Consider the following 15,743-nt stretch of genomic DNA (forward strand, 5'->3'; position numbering starts at 1 on the left):
GAAGACCTTGAATTTGCAATTCTCCTGCCTCAGTCACATGAGCAGTGGATATTTAAAATTGATACCATCAGGCCTACCTTCTTTATTTCCTCCAAGACCATGTTAAATGGAATTAATACTAGTTATATGGTTACTGTGATCTAAACCCTTGAGAAACATGTTGCAGTGTTTCAAAATTCAGTATAACATTTAGTATACATTTTTATTTCCCCTCTGTATGTAAAAAGTTTTCCAAATTTACCATCCATGGTATTAAAATTTTTTGATTGTACCCAGAGCCTCGTAAAAGCTAGGTAAGCCATCCTTCATGGACTATAGAGCCAGCCTGGATTGTCAATTCAATTGAATGTTTTCTATCTCTATTAAATGTATTGTGTTTTATATTAATTTTGAATTAATTCACTAAATTTTTATGTCAAAGTAGAAAATTATTAATAAAGACTCATCAAATGAAACATTAGTACTTTCATCAAGAGACAGATATGAACACAGTATTTACGACAAATAAAGGGAGTCATTTCTAGGGATGTGGGATTTTTAATGGCAGATGGAGCCATAGCATGTATCTTAATTGTTACCTTTACGTACAAAATCCCTTCTTGTTCCATTCCCTCACTGTGTTCTTAACAGCATTTTGGGGCTCTGTTTCTTGTATCCTGGTCAATGCTGCTACCAAGGAAACCAGAAGGCGTTTTAAAGAATGAAGGTAAAAAGTGTTCTCAGTATGTGCAAGTTTGTCCGGATGAATATTGCAAAAATGGACTAGCTAATGACAATTGTGAAAGTCACATCACACCCCATGAAGAAACACACTTCAGAATTTTCATAATTCTCACACAGAGCTCCATGGGATAATTAAGTCGTTGAATATTTCCTACAGTAAATTGCCAACTAATGTCTTTCAATTATGCTCTTGTGTTTCAAGTGGCACACTATATTAGTGATACACCATTTCCATATATTTTCTTATGTCTCCCCAGAAACACTGAAGAGGATAGTAGATTATCTCCAAGGAGTCCTCAGCAGGATGTCCTCTGTCAATGACTCCGCCTCACCCCTACTCCCTTCCTTCTGCTGGGCATTCCTGGTCAGGAAGATTTCCATATATGGATTGCTTTCCCTTTCTTCCTTGTGTATCTGATAGGTGTTGTGGGGAACGTCACAATCCTGTGTGTGATCAAGAATGAGCAGAGTCTTCACCAGCCCATGTTCTACTTCCTTCCACGTCCACCATTCCCAAGATGCTGGGCATCTTCTGGTTCAACCTGAGGGAGATAAGCTTTGAAGGCTGCCTGATTCAAATGTTCTTCATTCACACCTACACAGGCATGGAGTCTGGTGTACTACTGGACATGGAAACTGACCCCTTGGCTGCCATCTGTTACCCACTGAGATACACTTCTATCCTCACCAACAAGGTGGTAGCCATCATGGCCTCTGCAGTAGCAGGGTGGTCAATTCTCTTTATCACCTCTTTCTGTACTCTTATCAAGAGACTGACCTTCTGTGGACACTACATTATCCCTCATACCTACTGAGAACATATGGGAATTGCTCATCTAGCCTGTGCCAGTATCAGGGTGAACATCCTCTATGGCTTGTTTCCCATTGCCTTCCTGGTCTTGGACCAGATGCTCACAGTCCTCTCCTATGTGCAGATCCTACAGGCTGCCTTCTGCCTTCCTTCCAGGGATACCAGGGTCAAAGCCCTTAGCACGTGCTGCTCCCACGTCTGTGTCATCTTAGCCTTTTACCCACCAGCATTTTTCTCCTTCATGACTCATTGGTTTGGTAGGAATATTCCTCACTACATTCACATCCTCCTGGCCAATCTCTATGTGGTTGTTCGTCCCTGTTTGAATCCAGTCATCTATGGAATGAGGACAAAACAAATCAGGGAAGGTGCTATGAGGACATTTGTAAAGAAAGAATAACTCAATTGTCAGAAATTTGTAAATTCTTTCAGGGTACTCCAGCTTTTATGATTCCCAGAGTCCCCTACTTGACTACTACAGAAAGAAGTGATTACATAACACTCCATTCTTTTGAGGCTCTCCAGTTAAGATTCTCTTTTGAAATGTTTGCTCCTGTAATAATAAGTTTTTAATGTTATTTAATGTGTAAGAGTGAATAATGTTGAAATTATGTGTGTACATACTTGAAGTATTTCCATTCTGACATCCAATGTGGTTCTTCTATTGCACCGCTACAGTATTCTTTTTAAATATGTTTTTATTCTTTTAGAACCTCATGCAGTATATTTGGATCATATTTGCCCTTCCCCTAATTCCTCCCAGCCCCAGCCCCACTTCACCACCCACTCAACTTAGTCCACTTTTTCCCATTGAGTCCACTATGTTACTCAAATACTCTTGGATGTGGAGCCTATTTTGGATTGTGGTCAATCTACCAGGAGTCACATCCTTAAAGCAAACTGACTGTCCCTCTCCCATCAGCTACCAAATGAAAATAGCTCCTCAGGTAGGGTTGGAAGTTTGTGTTCCCTCCTCCTCAGTGACCACACAGTATTCTTAATTATATTACACGTATGATATTTAAATTAGCATATGACTGTATAATTTGTCTCGCCACTCCCTTCCTTTGCAAATGCAATCCTTTTGCTTGAAATTCTACACTATATTTTTCATTCAGTTGACTCCAAACTTTGTTTTTAGGGCTCAAATGACATCAAAGACAAAATTCATCAGTGATAAAAAGGAACCAATTATCAAGCTTCCTGGGTTGAAGGGAGTCAGTCAGTGATGAGGCGTTTCTGTGTGCTGGAAATGTTCAGCACTGTGTTTGGAATGGGGGTTTCTGGCATTGCACTGGCCACTTGGGAGTGCCACACTGGCTGCCTTGATTTAGTGCGACTATGTAACAGCTGCTGCAAAAGCTGACGCAATTATCTTTCCCTGAAATTGCATGCTCATTTCTCTTGAGTAAATATCAAATCATGGAATTACTGACAGGAAAACACATAGGATTTCTTTGGGGGGGAACCTTTAGTAGAGAGAAACCTGAAAACATCAATATGACATGTGAAAAAGAGAGCCTAAACTTACATTTTTTATCTTGAAAATTTAACCATGAAATGCAGTAGGACTATTTTGAGGTTAAAATGATAAAATAATTTTAATGTCATGTGTATACGTATTAGGAAAAATGAGAGCTATGAGTCACTAGAAAATGCAGAAGACTGATTAAACTCGACTTTAAACAAGTGAACTAACTAGATAAAGTAAAAACAAAAGTGATGCTTTGAGAGAATTAAAATCCCAAAGAAGGAAGGTACAGAGAGGAAGAAAATAAAATTCAACAAGATGACCACTTGATTCTTGGAAGTATTTCTTTTTACTTATCTACAAATCAAATTAATTTTGTGTGTATATTGAGCCTGGAAAATGACTGATTTCAGAACTTGAGGAATTGAACACAGACCTATCTGTGATGATTTCACACAAGAGAAGTATGTGCTAGGCAATTGAGTCGTGTTCTAAAAAACAAGTGTGCTGATGTCTTTTTAAGCAAATTGTGTGTCTTAATCATTGTGATGTAAAGTTCTGTTAACTCTGATCCTGAGGGAAGAAACCAGTTTGTTAACTTAATATTTTAATCAGTGTATTCCTGGTCTTCTTTGATGAATGAGTCAACCACTACTAAACTCCACATTCAAAATATCTTCCAATTACTGGGGGGGAAATTATTGAATGGATAGTAATCTATGGGACTTGCCATCTAGTGAATTGGAAAGATCCCTATGACACCATATATATGTACTCTCACTGACTTAGCTGCTAACAGTATCAAGCTACAAAGGAGATAATGAATTGTCTGAATTTGGACAGTATAAATTTAAGAAAACTTGTTCCTAAAAAAATAGATTAAACTTTATTTAAGAGTAAAATTAAGGGCTAGAGTTTAGTTCATGGGTTGAGCTCCTGGTATTTGCAAGGGCTTGATCACTAACACAAAATGAGAGAGAGAAGAGAGAGAGAGAGAGAGAGAGAGAGAGAGAGAGAGAGAGAGAGAGGGAGAGGAGAGAGAGAGAGAAGAGAAAAGCACTAAAAATGCTCTCCTATAGGATAAAACTGAAAAGCACTAAAAATGCTGTCCTATAGGATTAACATTCATTCATTAGCAGAATTTGGTGCATTTATAAGAATATCTCTTACTACTCTCTTTTAGGTGCAGGTCTTACCAGATGAAAAGGAAAGGAAAGATTTTGAGTCTTCATGTCTATCTATTAAGAAACTTCTGTTGCTTATATTTGCTTGACCTCAGTACTACAGAGGTCAGAATCACATTGCTCTGAATATGACCCAAGACGCTTATGAAGGAGACCTATTTTCTTTTAAAAATATTAGAGAATTTTCAGAGTTTGTATTTTTGTCCTAAGACCAGTTTGCTTCAGACAAAGAAGGCAGGATTTCAGGATGGTAACTGGTACATTAGAAGGAGAATGATGATCAGAATCAGCCCCTGATGCATGGAAAGTGCAATGACTCTTCCTTTAGCATCTCAATGAGCTGAAGATTGGTGTTGATGCAACCAGAACAAGATAGTCCAATCCCTGACACTCCTAGATAGGAAATGCACTCGGTAGATACAGAAACGGAAGTGATGACAATTTATTTTAGTTAAAAAAGAATGAAGTTTTAAATATTGCTTTATTCAGATATTTTCTGTCTTATTTGCTTTTATGATTTTCCATGAACCAAGAATGAGTTAAATGAATGTAAATTTCATCATAGTATTTTCGCTTATAATTAATCTACTATTGAATATATGGACTCCAAATAATTAATGCTATAAACAAGTTTGTACACAAGCTACCTAGATTATAGTCAACTGAACTCTAGTTAATTCTAAAATTCCTTGGCATTTGAAAATGAAAAAGGAGGACCTCACTACAAGCTACTAATACTTTCTGAGGAAACCTGACAAGTGATTAGGTAAAGTGTTAGTGAGAAAAAGACAAAGCAGCGCACGCCTTGGAAAGGGTCAGCGTCTGAGTCATTTACCCAGCAAAATCTTCTCTCAGGGCAAACAACACCCCAGCTTCATTCAACCTTCTTTTCCCGTTTGGATATCATCAATTATCTCATAGTTTTCTCTCAGTAGGCTAGGATCATCTCTTACATGATAGTAATTAGTCATTTAGAAATCTAAGGATCACCCAGCTCTTTCTTATAGGAACCGAGTTAAAGGAAATAGAGATGCATGCATTTCCTCCATTTAATCATTGCATGCTTGTAAAGTCCGGAAAGAATAGAGTTTTCTAAATTAAGCAGTCCTTTTAAAAATGAAAAACAATGAGCACATTGGTTAGGATATCGCTTCCGTATTTTAGCTCCAATCTTTTGATGGTTGCTTGAAAGAAACCCAGGTGGTGGAGGGCAACTCACCCTCCTCGAATGTTTTCTTCTTGTGCAGTTTTCCTCACATCTGTTACCAAGAAACCTTCACTTTTCTCCGGTTCTGTTTTTCTCCTCAGTAGTCTACACACATTTTAGCCTTGAGGGAATATCAGACTTTTCACAAACTTTTATTTACTTACTATATGAATCACTTCAAACGTTATTCTGTTAGAGAAAGTATATCCTTAAATGAAGATCAGAGAAGGAGTTGTCCTCAATGTATAGGTGCTGAAACTGGAAACAAAACCTGAGCAACTCTCACAGATCTAGTGGCACCACAGAAAATACTAGCATCCAGGCCATTTTACTGATTTTTCAAGCCTTTTTGAAAACCAGCCTGCTGGATGATGTAAGTGCAATATCTGACTTTTTTTTTCTTTTAAATTGAGATATTAGCCAATAAGATTCTTTCTAGGCTTCTATAATTTCTGATACCTAAGTTCCTAAGTGTGAGAAACACTGTGCATGTATTTCATAATTTCTCCCATTCCATTCCACCATATGTCATATGCATACATCAACATAAGAAGCTTTCCACAACATTTATTGATTTATCCTTTATTTATGGGTATTTTGACCACAGTATGTTCCTTGCTGTTGCCAGATGCAAACACAGAAGTATCAGTGCTTCTCCAGGCTTTTTCTATTCTTGTCAGAACTCTTGTGCCCAAATATTTTAAATCTCCAACAAATGTGCATGGTGTGAAAATAAGGTCTTCTCTTAGCTGCTTTACACCTGGAAATACCAGAGAATAAGTATTAATTTTTACAAGAAAAAATAGCTTTATTCAAGGTAAATAGCAAACCATTTTACAATAACTTGAAGAATATTTTTTAACAATAAGCATTTAATAGTGACATGTATAGCCTGAAGAAAAATACATGATACTAGATTTGTTTTGTGTAAAAAGTAGAAAGTCACAGATGTTAAAGAGGGGAAATATTAGTTATGAAGGCTGGAGAGTAGGTTGATTTATAGTTAGGACGATGTTGGAGGTCAGTGTAACTGGCTGTTTTCTGTTTTCACAGAGGATGCCAAGCGTGGGTACAGGAAAGGGAGAAGCAAATTGCACCTACATTAGAATAGGTTAAAGTAAAGACACTCTTGTACCAGGAAATAAAATAGTGACTATGATAGGCTTTTTAAAACTTTGTCCACATATAACCATTTTTTTGCCTGAGAACTTTTAATGGTATCTTGAGTATGTAGATATTTAAAATGGATATAAATAGGGCTGAAGATATGGCTCAGAGATTAAGAGCACTTGCTGCACTTGTAGAGGACCAGAGGTTGGCTCCAAACACCTACATTACCATTCAAAACCATCTGTAACTTCAGTTCCTGGAGATCCAAACTCCCTCTTCTGTCCTTTTTGAACACCTGCACACAGGTGGTATACAAGTAGGCACACATAAATACACACAAATGAAATAAATAAAAGTAAAATATGTATACAAACACCTGATAATATATCACAAATAAATCTATTTAAAATATTTCTTTGGCATACAAAAAACTTTACTATTTATTAAGGATGAAGGTAAATTCACATACTAAGAAGATAGACATGTTTGTTTATTTTACATGAATAATTAACTTTGGGCTGAATATTTGGAGCTGCAGGATGTAGAGTACTTCAGAACATTTTAGAGTTAATTAAATATTTTTATTTTACAACCATCAATACTGAGATATCACTTTGAATAGATATCTCATACAAAATGGCAGAAATATGTCTAAGTCCATTACAGAAATTGTTGGAAATTCTGTCCCAATTGTAAGCAAAAATTCATTTAATGATTTTTAATGAAATTCAAGTCAGCAACTGAAACCACAGTTCTAAATGTTAAACATTGTAACACAATAAAATCCCAAACACTGTTATTAGATACATTCAGATGAATGATGACAGGGAAATGTTAAAAAGCTTTGTTTCTTTGTATTAAACCTTGTGTGTATAGAAAGAACACTGCATTTCATATCACTGCAGCCTCAGATCTGAGCTGTGCTGCTTCAGGTCGTGTTTGTTGGCAGATGCAGATCCTGGGGTGATGCCCAGTGCAATGTGTACACGTTTTTAAAAATAGAATGTTTAATAAAACAGTCACAGAAGGAAGGAAGGATTTTGCCAAATACATTCGGATAACCCTAAAAGGAACATGGGAATTATATTCAAAGGACCTTCAATATTCAAAATAGCAACCTACTCATAAAAGAGTGCAAAAAGAAATGTAGGATATGAAAAGTAGTGTATCATTTAAGCAAAGTAAGTTATACAGTCTTAACCATAAGCTCAGGTAAGTCTAGTTATTCATAAACCTTAAACCTCTAAGAATATACGGACACACGCACACACACACACAAACACACACACACACTCACTCACACATTCAGCTTTGGCGTAGCCTACATAAGTGACATTTTGCTTCTTGCATAGTGATTTATTTTTAGTTGCCCGGTTCTGCACCTGTACATGGCTCTTCTTTTTAAAATGTACTTAGTCTGGTCAAACATCTGTTCTATTCCTTATTTACTATCCATTCTACAAGATTCCTATAACTGCCATTGTTCACCTCATAATCATTACTCTTGATTCATGGAAGGAACAATTATCTTTCAACCTTTTCCAAGAGCCGCAATAGCAGCTTCGAAAGTATAGAATTGCTCAATCTCTTGAAATGAAGACTGATTCTAATATAAGTAAAATTCTTCTGTGTAAAGTTCCCTAAGAGTAGAGGACAATGACTCAGAAACCTACTATCATAGAGTGGGGTTCATGGTGAACAAGGGAATTTCCCACTATAGAATCACACAAGAACTTCTGAGTGTGATGAAGGAAGGCTTCTGGAAATCAAGGAGGAACAGTGATGGGAAGTTTTTCAAGACAATGTATGGAGGTTGGGAAAGAAGCAGATCACAGGAGCTGAAAACCCTCATAATTTTGGTTTTTCCTATTGCAGAGCACAACTAAAGATGGCATGAATGTCTGCTATTATGACAAACAGGCCAGAACCTCAGAACCAACTGAACAAACTGCCCCAGGAAGCACGTGTAGTCCTTGTTCAAAACACAGAGTAGGTGAATGCTAGAACCTGCTAGAAAACAAGTGAACTATTTTAAACCTTTTGACTTTCCACCCAAATTCTCTCTAACAGATATGACAATTAGCCCGTGAGAAGACAGATTGAAACTCCATGAAACCCATCAACATGTCATATCTGAACCCCAGAACTGTAATTTTGATTGCCATTCAGAAGCTAGAGCATGTGCAGTTTTGGATCCGATTTCCATTTTTTTTGCTGTGTGCCTAGTGGCTCTTATGGGAAATATCATTTTATTGATCATCATCCCAGCAGAACGGAGCTTGCACCAGCCTTGATACATCTTCCTGGCTATGCTGGCAGCCACGGACACAGGACTTTGTGCAGCCACTGTCCGAAAGATGCCGACCATCTTTTGGTTCCATTCTTACTCCACTGCCTTTGATACATACCTGGCTCAACTCTTCCTCATCCATGCCTTGCAGGGTATGGAGTCTGGCATTCTACTGGCCATGGCCTTTGATTGCTACATTGCGATCTGTGATCCTCTGTAACACACAACCATCCTCACACCTTCCATTCTGGGTCACATGATAGTGGCCATAGCAGTCTGAGCAATAGTACTGGTGGGTCTCTTGCCCGTCCTCATCAAAAGACTACATCTTTTTCAGACAATCCAAATTGCCCACTCCTATTGCGAGCACATGGCTGTGGTCAAGCTGGCGGCAGAAGATGTCTACGTCAATAAAATACGTGGTCTTTTTGTGGGATTTAGCATTCTGGGGTTTGACAAGATTTTCATCCTCATTTCTTTATGCGTCGATTTTTCAGGAAGCATTTCAGATTCAACAAAAGGAGGCCCGCCTCAAAGCCTTCAACACGTGCACAGCTCATACTTTCGTTTTCCAGGCGTTCTCTATTCTTGCCCCTTTCTCCTTCTTCAGACACCACTGTGGGCTTGTTGTCCCCTCAAGCCCCCCTCAAGCTGGGATGATGGTCCCCTCCTGTCGACCATCTACCTGCTTGTGCCACCTGCACTCAGCTGGACTGTCTATGGTGTCAAAAACATGGTCTTTCGGAAGCGGGTGGCATTGATTTTTCTTCTGAGTCATGGATGGCAGCATGCACTGTAGAAGGCTGACTGCGGCCCTGGAGCAGGGGCTGCTGCTTTCTAGACGTGGCTAAGGTTCTGACATTGCTCACTCTAGGGATTTCACACCCTCACACCGGAACATCAGGGAATTCATTTTCACAGTTGTAGGTGGGTTGAAATAGATATATTCAGGCTAAGACTGATAGTAGCTCTCTGACTGTGATATATTTGAATATTTAACTGATCCTATCTTCTGTTTTCAGTTTTATTAATTCATAATACATTTACATTCTCATTGAAACTAAAAGCTTTGTTTATTTTTATTATTCGAATACATACATTTTCATTTAAGGAGTTTTTAAAACTTATTTTCTTGTACCAGACATGTTCTGTTATTTTTGTATTGTTACTCTTATTTATCTAAAAATAAGGTCAATAGTCACTGCAATTCCCATGTTAATCATGACTTATTGAGATGTCCTTTGGATTTCTAATTTTTTAATAAATTTTATTATTGAATTTTAACTTAATCATTGCATCAGAAAGTGCTTTTAGAATTTTAAATATTTAAAATGTGCTAATATTTATCTTTTTTCCAAATGTAATTATTTTTCTATGTGACCTAGAAACAAATGTGTATTATGAATTGGTTTGTTCTGTTTCTTTTTATGTGTGTGTATATGTGTAAATGATCTGTTCATACCTGAATAATAAATAAAATTAAAAATTAATTAGTTGAAATATGAAATATAATAGCTTATCATAGAACAAAAATCAATTAAATCTCAAACGATTAATCAAGAAAAGGTACAGAGAGACAGATACATCTCTCCTGCCCAGCAATCATTAGCGTAGTGAGATGAAAAAGTTAAATAAATCAAAAATAGCTGATCTTCTTGGAGGGAGAGACTCTAGGTAGGCTGACTAAACTCCGGTGGAAGAACTTGAACTGAGGGGCATCTGGGAACACTAGCTTTACGTGATAGACCTAAACAGAAATGGCAGAATGTGTGAACTCCAGTTGGGGGGTGTCAGGCAATGGGAGGGTACCAAAGGGGAAGAGGGTATGAAGATGATTTTCTGTCTGAACTACACAAAAATTCAATAAATATTAAAAAAAAGAATATTGAGAATAAATTTGTGGCAACAAGAATCAACAATATAAACAAACAATACAACACTTAGATGACAAATTTATAAAAGGGCTGTCCAGTCGGATTTGAGGCCTTCTCCACAAGTGGTAATCTCTGCTTGGTTCTACAAACTTAGTTAAAAACCCAAGCCTGGAGAGAGCAACAGCCTTTGCGGGGAGCTAAATACTATTGCTTAGCAAAATTAGATAACAACAACCTACCTTCTAAATGTCTGTTTAGATCTATAGACAAATGCTACTGTCTGTCTTAATAAGAGAAGTTTCTCTTTGCAGTGAAAGACAGTGAATGTAGAGACCATGGCTTCCCAAGGTGCCTACAGTCCGTGATGGTTGAGGACTTACCCATAAGCAGGACATTTATTCCACCTCTCTAAGGTTCAGGGAACACTGAGGAAGAGAGTGTGGTAAAGTTTAAGAGTTAGATGGTAGGGAGAAGGGCTGCATATGCCATCTTCTGGGAATGACACAGCCATTGTAATCATAGACTCATAGCTGTTGTGGTCACTGACATTGGAACCAAACAAGAATTGGCCTTGTTAACACTTAGTCATCAATGGGGTATTCCCTGATGATCAATTAAGGGTAAGAGGCATTATTGGCTTAAGTTATGGACTCACTGGTGAGCCCACCAGTATCCAATTGATAGGTCCAAATCCATGGTCACAAAGACAGCCTTTGTTAAAATTGGTGGGTCATAAAAGAAAACAAAAAGACATGGAGGTAGGGAAAGGATTTGTGGGAAAGAAAAGAGTAGGATAAGAGAAAATGGTGGATGGGAATAATTAAAATGCATTATATTCATCTAGTTATCTATGAAATTGTCATAGAAATAATTTAACTAATAAAGAATATTTAAGGCTCTAACTTAGGGGGACATTGCCACTACTAGACACCATAGGCTAGCAAAGTAAAAACACAATACTAGAAATGGACTCTCTCTCTCTCTCTCTCTCTCTCTCTCTCTCTCTCTCCTCTCTCTTTCTCTCTCTCTGTCTCGAAACTATTGACCAGGGCTCCCATAGACCTTCAAATACTGGCTGTTGCTCCTGATCTTTGTTATCATCACAACTTGATGGTAAGACACTGTTGATTATGACCCCATATCCATGAGCTGTAGAACAAAGATAAATCAAGCTGGTTTATTTCTCTGGCTTCATCTCTACTGGCTAGCTTTCATAGTGCTGGAAGGTGCCATGCATTCTAATTAATTATCAACCTTATCTAGCTTTGAATCCTGTGAACTACAACAACAGTTGCCTGCAAGATATGCCCACTGATGCAATATTGGTAAGAATATTATGGAAGTGGGCAGCTAACTTCTAATTGGATATGTGGCCTGCTTTATAAGATGAAGCCTATAACTGACATTGATATCAGGCTTAGGACTCTGTGGCTAGGCAGATCACAGGCCATAGGGGAGAGTTAATAGTATTATTCTGTAGATACAGTGCAGGACTGACTCCTCATGATTTATTGCTATGCCCAAAGATTAATGTATCTCCCAACTCTCACCATAGAAGCTTTCTTATGCAGTAGATGGTGATTAACACTGACCCACAACTGGCCAATGTGCAGAGAATAACAGACTGCAGAACTCTTATCCATGAATAGAACACCAATATCAAATTTCTGCCTCCCAAGGCTCAGAGATCATTGCAGAAGAAGGGTGGAAAGAATGTAAGAGCCAGAGGTGGTGAAGAACTACAAGAGAAAAGAGTTTTCTAGACAGTTGGACAGTTATTCATAAGAACTCACAGCAATAATGACAGTATGCACAAGTCCCACATAAGCACAAGCCAAACAAAATACCAGCATAGGTGTGGGGGTGAGTAAAAAACCCCAACTCTACATGAGGACCTATTGCCCATAGACAGCTGCTGGGAGGGGGAGAGTCAATTCCATTTAAGAGTGAGACTCTTGGTAGGTTAACCAGAATCCAGTGGATGGACCCACATTGAGAGTATTTAGGGACACAAATTTGACTCTATAGGCCTTAATATATAAACAACAGAGTGCATGAAATTGGGTAGGGATTAGCGAGCAGGTGCACATAAGGGGGGAATTGAAATATGATCATAATGTATTTATGAAATTCACAAAAATTCAATAATAAAAGAAGTCTACCCTATTAAAAATATAAATCATTCTAAAAATAAAAGTAACTGAGTCTTTTGAATTATAACTTTCACATACATCCAACCTATCCTTCTTGGACAAGTCTATCAAATATTTAAGCAGAAAAAGAAGATCAGTGTCAAAACAAATTATTTCATAAAATTCAGGAGCAAATGTAGCTCTCAGCCGCTTTCATGAAGTCATTCTCGATTTAAATGTGCTTTTTACATTAGAAAACCAATACTCATAATGAAAACAGAATATAAAAATGACTACCTAAATATGGGCAAAAAGTCTAAACAAGTTAATACGAAAATAACTCATCTTCATCTGTACTTTACATAAGAATGAAAGATTGCTTTAGCATTTCACGAATAACCATGTTAACCATATTTTAAAAACATGTAAATAAAATCATGTGACCATCCCAGTACATTGAACAAAATGAAACCAACTAAATGTATTTGGCTAAAAATCTTCATCTGACTTCACTGTGAGTGGTGAACATTTGGAACAGTTTAAGGAATTCTACCTCCACTATGAACTATGTTTACATACTTGGCATAATAAGGTGAATAGGCGAGGATGAAAATGGAAGGAAGTTAAAAACGTTCTGTTCACAAGTAAGATTGTTTAAGATTCCAACGAGGACGCGAAAGTGGCATCACGCTAGAAAAAAATGAGAGTGTTACACTCTCACACTGCTCTAAGTAGCAGGGGAAGTTTGCAATATCTTACGTCTAAGGAAGCAAAAGGACTCTCCTACCCTTTATTTTCTAAAATGCAATGTGCTCTAAGATTTTAAAGTAAATTTAGTAATAGTAGTTGCCATGGCTACTTGAACTTCACCACTAGGAACAAATTTACAAGGAAAAATAGTATTGTCTTTCAATCAGCTATGAACTGGTCATAGGCCAGAGTGTTGGACAAAATAAATCTTTGGGTTTCTGTTCTACCAATTCCCTTTACCAGAATTTTTTTGTCACCCAGATTCCAATTGGTCTCAGATCTAACAGGTTCTAAAAGTAACCCATGGTTTCCTCTTTGTTTTGGTTTCCATTACTTAGAAACAACTTTTCATGAGGTATCTATATGCATTCTGACTGTGCAATTTCCAGAAAATTGAATCTTTCTTCTACACAGAGGGGGCAAGTCTCAGATACACACAATGGCCCTCTGGGGACCAGGTGAATGCATCAACCTGGGATCAGCTCAGATCTAAGAAGAGCTAAGAAAAGGAACGGCTGGAGGCAGATGATGGAAGATGCTTAGCTGTTAATGGTTTTACCAATCTAAAATGTATCAGACCTCTTGCAGCTAGCAGTTAGTATCTGTGTTTCTTGTCCATGTGTTTGGACCTCTATTAACCTAAATATTCCTAACTGAGGCAAAATTTAAGAGATACCTAACAATGATATGATCCTAATTTTTGTGTCTTAGTAATTAATATTCTTCTAGAGTAACCCCATCTTCTTTCTCTGGACACAGAACTTTTGTTTTATCAACAGTATGTGAAGTGGACTATATACATGTCTAGAGATGGGGTCTAGAGATGGGATCAAATTTAAAAGTATAAGAGATACTGGGGTAATTTTATACCATCTTTTCTTTGCATACTGGGAAGACTTTAGCCATATACTATTGTCAATAACAAGCAATTCCAAGATGAGAACAAGATTTTAAATATCCCCTTTCAATCAATTTTTGCCTGTTATCTAGTTATAACATTATTCACTAATTATTTAAATTAAGAAGAGATAGTTGCTTTGGAAATCTCTCGTTCTCTCTCTCTGTCGTGTGTGTGTGTGTGTGTGTGTGTCTGTGTCTATGTCTGTGTGTGCCCCTGTGTACAAACAGGTGTGTAGTTTGAATAGAACACCTGAATGGGAATGAAGAGAAAGTCCTGATAGGAGCGTCCTGCTTTGGTAGCTCTGTTATCCAATTCCATCCCTGGAATCCGGTCTTTCTGTACTGGTTATATTAATGACCTTAAAGTCTTACATTTCTATTTCTTGTTTCCTGTGTTGTACCACAGCATCACATAGGAAATGTTTGTATTCTTCTATGCAAAGACCAGGTATGCATGTTTTTTAAGAAAATCTGATCATTAAAACAAAACAAAAACCATGTAACACAAAACACATGCTTTTTCCTATTAAAGAGTCCATTTTAAACGCTTTTTGGAAAACTAGTTTTGCAATTCATGCTTTTCCCATAAATCTAAGACTCTGAAGAGGATATGATTGTTTCTCATATAAGAGAGTCAGATAAGTAAAAGTAGGTGGAGTTAACTGGCTTTGCTTGGGTGTGCACTTGCCTGAGGGCTCTTTTTTTCTTGGAAGAGTGATCCTTCTACTTATATCAACATACAATCTTATGGACCTGCTGTGCAAAGCCATTCTGTAGAAAATATATCTTCTATGAATTTTCAGTGATTATTTATCCATAGTTCCGTGTGTCCCAACTAGTTCCTGCCTGTTCTACCAGGATTCCCCTACCAGAAACTGAGTGCTCACAATTTCCATTCTTTCGAGTGTCTTTCCTATGCAAATGAAATGATATTATTATTTTGTTTATAGTGAGGTAAGTAGAGCATCGAGCATTGAATGGTATTTTATATTTACAAATTCATATACCACAATTTTAGATATTCTACTATCTAGAAGTCAGTTATGGTTACTACATTATTGTCTATTATGTTGAGAACAGAGCTATTGCTATCAGATTATCAGGTGCCTTGTAAATAATGATCTTATATAATTTTTTTGCAGCTCTTTTACAATTTGCCTCTAGCAGTTAGTGTTGCCTTATTAAAATATTATTTATTTATCAGTAGTCATGTTTTAGGAATTCTCCCTTCTACTACCAAGCTCATTTCATATAGGCATCCAAAGGAGTTTTGTTACATAAAACTTCTTAA

At 37.2% G+C, this 15,743-nt stretch overlaps 2 pseudogenes; both read left to right on the forward strand.

The window, feature by feature from the left end:
- Window positions 1–1,027: 1,027 nt before the first annotated feature.
- Window positions 1,028–1,934, forward strand: LOC103732041 (annotated as a pseudogene).
- A 6,681-nt stretch (window positions 1,935–8,615) lies between these two features.
- LOC103732086 lies at window positions 8,616–9,595 on the forward strand (annotated as a pseudogene).
- The last annotated feature ends 6,148 nt before the right edge of the window (window positions 9,596–15,743 follow it).

The sequence above is a fragment of the Nannospalax galili genome, unplaced genomic scaffold, assembly GCF_000622305.1.
Source record: "Nannospalax galili isolate Female #2095 unplaced genomic scaffold, S.galili_v1.0 scaffold635, whole genome shotgun sequence".
In the NCBI taxonomy this organism is placed as follows: Eukaryota; Metazoa; Chordata; class Mammalia; order Rodentia; family Spalacidae; genus Nannospalax; species Nannospalax galili.